The 7,953-nt window shown below is 35.7% G+C and overlaps 1 long non-coding RNA gene across 1 annotated transcript; it reads right to left on the reverse strand.

Annotated features, from left to right (window-relative positions):
- Nucleotides 1-2,925: 2,925 nt before the first annotated feature.
- On the reverse strand, nt 2,926-7,480 carry LOC121422550. Its single transcript, XR_005971173.1, has 5 exons — nt 7,282-7,480; nt 5,808-6,169; nt 4,728-4,888; nt 4,276-4,352; nt 2,926-2,958 (listed from the first exon to the last, which is right to left on the reverse strand). It is a non-coding gene; the product is annotated as an uncharacterized LOC121422550 (long non-coding RNA).
- Between the last annotated feature and the right edge of the window lie 473 nt (nt 7,481-7,953).

A 7,953-nucleotide genomic window follows, 5' to 3' on the forward strand; every position in this document is an offset into this window, starting at 1 on the left:
ATAAGCCTGTGGATTGCTTCGTCACCAACTTCAATGGCGAACCAAACCATCACTGTTCCTTGAAGGTTGAGTACCCTCCTGGACGCCCCCCTGATAGGACTCCTTGTACTACCCTTGGACCGTTTGCCTCCATCCCTACCTATGTGCACTCCAGGATGGTCTCTATCTCACCCATGGTGTCTGACGTAAGAAGGTTTGCCATGCCCCTTCCATTGATCGCTCGTACTCGGCCAGGTCTCCCTTTCAGCTTGAGATTGGGACCCCCTCATGGACGCCCCCCGGACTACATTTATAATCGCTACCCATGATTGATTCTTTGGACTTTCTGGACTATGTTATTCACATGTACCATGATGGATGAACTATTGACTCTAAGCCTTTACCTCGGATTTGGTTGCTTCTGTTTTGCAAATACTGGACAGCTTAATAGGTTTTTCATAAATTTTGATGTCATCATGGACACTTGTTTTTTGATCGAAATTTGATCTCATTGATATTATTGTATACTTGATGGCCTTATGTATTTTTAAAAAATGTTTTTATACTTTTGTTTGTATGGACTACTTGTTTTGGGCTTAGAATGACCCAGCTAATTAAACATTGTTATATGAATATGGTTTTTTTATTCATGTATTGTTGTTTATTTAGTATTTTGTGTAGTGATGTTCTACTTAAACTGGTTTGATGGCTGCTTGTAGTTATGAGACATGTGTATGATTTTATATGTAGTGTGATTTTTAACAGATGCTTGCTATGCATGGGCATGGGTGTGTTTTCATAAATGCCTGTTTTCCCTTTGTTTTTGCTGGAATTAATTTGGGTGTATAAGATTGTTTCATTTATTTGAACTTTATATAGCATGAAAATGACATTGTTGTTTGATACATGTATTTTGCATTGATAAGCCTTTATTGTTGTACCCCCCCCCCCCCCCGTTAATGCCCTTGATTTTGTTTGGTATGGTTAGGATTGCTATGTTTTGCGGCTATATGACGCTAGCTATTCATGCATTGTTTATTGTGAATTGCTTGGACTGTAGTTTTAAATATTTTCCTTTTGGCTGATGGTTTATTGAGAGTGGTTATTTTGTATATTACCCTATCAGTTAATACCTATTTTTATGTCATTTATTAGCTGTCCAATTTAGACTTTTGTCTTATTTTTTATCTGTGTATTTGTTTTTTTTAACATTGCAGGTAGGAAATTATGTACAAATGTGTGTATGTTTTGATGATTTTTACTTATTTATCTGTTTATCATGTTTATATACATGTCAAAAGTTGCAGTACATTCATGATTTTATAGTGATTTTATTTGACTTATATATATGTTACAGCATTTGGTAAGTTTTGGACTTATTACTGTAATTACGTGTAGAGATTGATAGGAAGCAGTTTGCATGCCCCTTGTACAGTTTTTATTTCAAGAATTTGTATAAAGGAAATGCTTATTTTTTTTTATTTTAGTTCATGGTATCGAGACTCTTATATTTTGCCTTGTGCGTTTTACCAACAACTTAGGCTGATTTATATGGGTAATGCTTTGCATTGGTGGAAATTGATTTTTATTATCAGTTGCTGTATTTATATAGCTTGTTTATTGTTAAAAGAAGTAGGCTTTTATTCAGTTCCCTATTACATGTATGTTAAAAAGAAAGAAAAAAGGTTGCCATGGTAAGCTGTTATCTGTCTATGACATGTTGTGTATTTTGATGGGATAATAGGGGGATAATAGGTGGAGAAAGTAATTATGGTGCTATTTCAATTTAGTTGTATGTAGTTTATGTTGGTGAACTGGTATTTTCTGTGTAGTTGATGATAGTTACAGGTAATTTGTATTAGTGATAAGACAATGATTATTTATAGTAATACATGTACTTTGAATTATTAATAAGACTATTATTATTCATGTAGGTGAACTGGTATGTACACTATAGTTGGTATTAGTGTTACAGGCACTTTGAGTAATTGATAAGACAATGATTATTAGCAGAGTCAAAATGTTTACTGTTGAGCATGTCTCCATTTGAATTTAGTAGATTTTATGTGAAGGCCAGTTTGCATCACTGTTACTGTTATTGTTTAAATAGTTGTATTGCTTTATATTTCAACAGTTGAGTTGTGTTTTTCATAGCTTAGATGTGATGATATGGTTTAAATTTGATTTTACACTTAACAAGCTATTTGGATGTCAGATGGGTAATTGCAGTAATTTAGAAAGTTAATAGAAGAGAAAGTTAAAGAAGTTAGAGGGAAAGAAAAAGTGGTCACGCCATTGTGGATTGCTGCCCTCTGTCGGGCAGTGTTGTATATGTTACACATGCGAATCGTTGTCATCGGCCCTTATCCGGCCAGCTCTGTGTAGAGGTACATTGTCATTAAAATATGAACCATAAAGATTATTGTGATTGACGCTTTTATCATTTAATGGTGCAAAGCGATATAATGCACATACTTGATGTCTAAATTCACGGTCAACCTGTCGTATCTATTTCAATCTATTTTGCACATAAAAGACAGATACAACACCTAAGGTGATTGCACGTAGAGAAAGTGTGATCAGCTGAGTTGCAGTAGCATCACCCAAGTAATTAATTTCTATTAAACTGAAGAACTACTGGCATCAGCATTTCGGACAGCATTTAAGTCATACAGGCCTCTTACGACCTTGGATGAGGGTTGAGATGTGGAATCTATGTTCATCAGAATCTTCTGAATGAATGTGAGGGTGTTACCCATCTTGGGGGTGTATGATCAGTTGAAGACATAATGGGCCGACATAAGCAGAGAGACTGCTGACATGAGGTAGGTGGTTTTCTCGCAGATGACTTCATTCTCTGCTGTAATATAGGATGATTGCAGAATTTCCGTGAATTTTTCATGATCACTGCTCAGAGTCAGACCTGCACTGTCGGGCTTACTTTTGTAGATGATTTTGGCGATTGGTCCGTTTTTTATCCTAAAAAAGGGAAACATAAGTGAGAAATGCTGATAAGTTTATTCCTGGTAATGTACACAAGGCAAATTGGTTGATCCTAGTGAAAATGATAATTTCAAGGTTATGCTAATACATATACTGCTAACTGTACTGTAGTCCAAGATGTACTAGTATGATATTAAATGAAACACCATAGTATTTACTTTGATACTTTACAAATTGTAGCCTAAAGAACCGCAAGACTTACAAAATTGTAACTGTAATAAAGAATTTCTTAGCCATGGTTGAGTAAGTGTTCACTATGAATTATCATCCAAGCTCTATCAAATTACATGGATGGAAATGAATAATAAATTGGACTCAGAGTTGAGAAATGTACTACTTTCTTGGAAACACCAAAACATCAAGTTGAACAGTTTGTATAGCCATCAAATCATTTATATACAAGTGGAACGCCTCTGGCAGTCTCGCCTGCATTACTCAGTTCAATATAGCAGCAGTGCTGACTTTGATGGTCAAAGTTCATTAATGGACAAGTCCACCCCAACAAAAACACTGACATGGCAACACACCTGGCTCATGACATACTCCATTGAAAGTGCTTTTGTTGTTTTTTGGAAGCCCCCCAGTTATGGCCGCCACAAGTTACAGTGAGGTGAAGTCGAATTCACCTATACTTTTCTTAAGCCACTTCAAAAATTTTAAAGTGCCTTTTAAATCTGAAGTACTATTATTGCAACTTTCAATTAGAATAATATTAGCAATGAATTAATATTTTTTTTTTTTGGGGGGGGTGAAAATTAAGATATAGGACCTACTCTTCACTTTAAACCCCTATGAATTAAACCCTGGTGTGATATTGGTTTATAGGCTTCAGGAGGATGTTCTCAATTTATGAATCAACTCTGGAGATAATTTGAGATTCAATAAATCAATTATCACGAAAATTATACTGATGTGTAATCTTCTTTACATTGATGCTAAACAAAAGTTAGCAATCAAAATACTTAATCAAATGGGCAAAATCTAATCCCTTATTCTCATAAGTAGAATTCTATGGTAGGCAATGTTCTTTTCTTAATCTTTCGAAGGTTAGGATCTCACTGTGATAGTGAGTAATACATCATTTCAAAACTTATTAGAATTTCCTGTGTTAAAAGAGAGATTAAATCCAATATCTATTTCTTCTGACTTTTTAAGAGTTTTGTGGTGCCAGGTCTCATATGGCCTGTCAGTTGAGCTATCTAAATGGACATGCCTGCGACAGCTTCACTCACTCACTCAAAATTCTGCTGATATTTGTATAAACCTTAAATGAATTTTAAGCATCAAACTTACCTGGCTATGCTGACAAAGCAATGCCTTCTCTCCAAAAATAGTAGGAATCAACAGAAGTGCTCCACATGATTTGATCACTGCAAAGAAAAAAAAATGAAGACTAAACTCAAGCAATGTAACTCGAACTCCAGAATATCAGTATTTTTGTGGTTGTCCATTCAGAAATATTAAAAATATACAGTATACAATATACATTTTGACCAACTGGCCTGGGTCATCCTTCTTTAACCATTTGAATTGCACATCAGGTATAAATAGAAGAGTACACTTTGGAGCCATGTAATTATTGTCTTTCTCTCTCTTGAAATTAAAATGGGGTATATGGATTTGGGGCTGGTAAAACTCGGGGGGGGGGGGGCAAGTACAGTAACTCTTTAACCATTTTCAAAGTTTTCCTCCCAAGAATAAAATTATTGCAAACCCACTCCTTATCAAACATCTCAATAACATACTTTTCCTGGTGTCTTCATTTTCTGCTGCTGCAGCCAAGATCAGGTTTTTGAGCTCCAAACCTTGCTTGGGAGTCTTGCATATCTCTAGTAATGGATCAGCATATTCAAATGTCCTGCTTCCAACTTCTGCTTAGTTGGGTCCTCTGACAGTCTCTCAAACTCTTTCAACATCAAATGAAAAGAATAAAGAGGGAATTTAAACAGGGCAGTCTTATGTTTCTCTGCGTGAAAAAAAAAAAAAAAGAATAGGTGTGTAAAAAATGGCTCAATCAAGAATAATTTTGAAGACTATGTGCAAATCTCTACACTCTTGATAAAATGACCCAACTGACTCCAGTCTTTCTTTGTCTCCACGAGTTGGAATCACTTTCATTCTATATATACAATAATCAATGTATTGAATTCATATGGAAATTTATTGGTGAACAATTACATACAGTTCTTGAAATGGGCCTATCACTTAACCCATTCACAAAGATAAGTTTTTGCATATGAGATGCTCAGTGAAATTGTCCCTTACTTGTCAGCAAGAACAAAAATTCTATTAATTAAGAACGAAGAGTAAATATTTTGCTCTTGTAAATTTTAGTACTTTGCAAATTTTGATCTCCTTTAACTATCATAATTTTAAGCCTGTACACGCTACTTACTGCATTGAGTGTGAAATGGTAGGACCTTTAGATTCTTCTCGATCAACAGACATGATATGATTGAGATCAGATAAAGATTAAAATTTCAAACTTTCTAAATATTATGTTTTCACACAATTTCTTGATTATTTCAAAGATGGATACTAATAAACTAGGTTAAAATACAGAATGTGATTGCATGATCCTAGAAATGTGAACATACCCATTTCTATAAAACTTATAGCTCCAATTCTAGTTAACCCTAACTAGGCCGGGTTTTTTTTTGGCTGTTCTGTGGCCGGGGGGGGGGGGGCGGGGTTGATTCAACCCCCCGGCCTGTTTAGGGTTAAGCATGGACTTGCTTATTGCAAGAATAGACCCTTGTTACACGTAAATCTAATGATAGATTCTTGAAGTTTCTTGATCTGTATTAACGCTGATTTGAACTTACCTCATCTTCATGGAAAAGGTAAGGGTACATATCCTTCAAGTAGGATTCAGTCCAGTTGCTGTTGATGATACCCTTGCGCCTATGGGCATAAGTTAGTAGATTGTCTATCATCAAGCTGTCCTGTCTTGTTTTTCTGGATTCATTCTGAAGCATCTTGATGTGAGCATTGATCGTTTCTTCATCCTCACTTTCTGGGGATGCAGGAAGGTACTTTCTTTATGCCATACATGTGTTTGCCTGCAGCTTTGTCTGGTTTGGGTGTAGTCCCCTTTCTTTGCTTCCATTTGTCCTAATGGATTATCACGTTCATGACATTTCCTGCAATTCCTGAATCTGTTGCGTAGTGACTTCTTCCAGTAGCCCTGTAAAAAAATAATAATAAAATTATAAAAAACAAATAAAATGTGCAAAAAAGAAAAAAAATGAATTGGAAATATTCTTAATGTTATTTTGATGGGATAAATGTGACATATGCTTCAGATAGTGACTGCATTTCCAAGTTAATAAAAACAAACACCACATCCATTCAAGATGGGGGCTCACATCTCAACATTATCTAATAAAAATATTCATCTTAATTATTGTTGGGAAAGGGGCACTTATCAAATTAAAAACAACTCAGTAGACCAGGAATAGGTCCTACAGTACACCTCTACATTTTTCTGTGAGAAGGAAATGCATGTAGTCCAGACTCACCCAAGGGTTCATTACATGCCTGCCTGTGGGGAATCTAGGACTATATGGAATGCCAATGCTGTACACAGCACACAATTTAAAAAATCATTAAAATATCACTTTTGTGACCATAATACTAATTTCTGTACAGTTGCAATTCATTTTTCATTAGTAGCTTGGGGGTAATTTTCGTATTCACCAGAGCACTTGAAAACTTAAATTTTGGGCATATTTTTGTGTACGCCCTCTATTAGTGGAAAAATAAAGGCAAGACAATTGTAGTTTTTCAATCTCTATTTTTAATTAAGAAAAATTAATTTAAAGAATCAAATTTAATTAAGAGACAAGTTACATGTATGTGATAAATAGCTGTAATGGAACCTAACATTGTCAAAAAATTAAACATTAGTCCCAAAGAAAAGGAGAAAATAGGCCAAACATTGCCAACCTTATTTCACCACACAGGGGGCAGTAACACTAACAGAGAACAAGGTTATATCATAACCTTGTTCATAGAATGAGTGGTCTAGATTTGATCTACCTGACAAAAAAAACATAAGGATCGATATGTGAGAGTCATTTTGAACTCAGATTATATCGATAGGCAAGTGACAAATAATAGTAAGTGCCAGACCTATCATCCAATAAGAGCAAGAATTGAAAAATACAGGAACTTGTTCTTCTCAGTACCGGTACCATCATCAATCATATGGAACCATAAACTCGCCATCGACAAACTCATTCAAGAATGCCATCGAAAAGACCTTCTAATCATCCCTTCGCCCTCCCTCAAGCTCACCCGATCTCAGGCTCATCCGATGCGTTCATGCCCAGGAGGGCCCTGCATCGTACACATCCAGATCCAGATTATAGGCCTAACTGTTAGATGTGGTAATCTGTTTCGTAGGATGTAGGGTCAGGTGTCCGGACATTTTATATTTTTGAAGCCTTCTTTTTTGTCTTTTGATTAGCTTACCCTAAAAATATGAATTCAATAGTTGTAATCATCTTCTATTTTGTAATTCTCTATAATATTTCCTACATTTTGTACTAAAAATTGATGAAACTTCGCCTGTAAATTTCTTTGACTTGCTAAAGTCCTGACACCCAACCTGTCCGAACACACAACAATACATATCTACACTCAATTAAACAGATGCGCAGCGGAGCTACACTACAGCCCTACAAGTACAGCCATATAGCACACACACACATACACGCATCCGTCTGGTGCACGAAATCCCGCACGTAATCCTCTCAAAGTTCCACAAATCATCACCTAAATTGAGAATCAATTATTCTTGTCCACCAAATTTCCTCTCATTCTCTTCAGCAAATTAATTTCTCAGCGGCCTACAGGTGAAATGAACAAAATTATTCTCAAAACTGCAGGATTAAAACGATTTTACTCACAATATTCTCTTGATCCAATTCAGCAATGGCGACGTCAAACGGGAATGTTCGCGCGATG

Source organism: Lytechinus variegatus, chromosome 10, assembly GCF_018143015.1.
Source record: "Lytechinus variegatus isolate NC3 chromosome 10, Lvar_3.0, whole genome shotgun sequence".
Lineage (NCBI taxonomy): Eukaryota > Metazoa > Echinodermata > Echinoidea > Temnopleuroida > Toxopneustidae > Lytechinus > Lytechinus variegatus.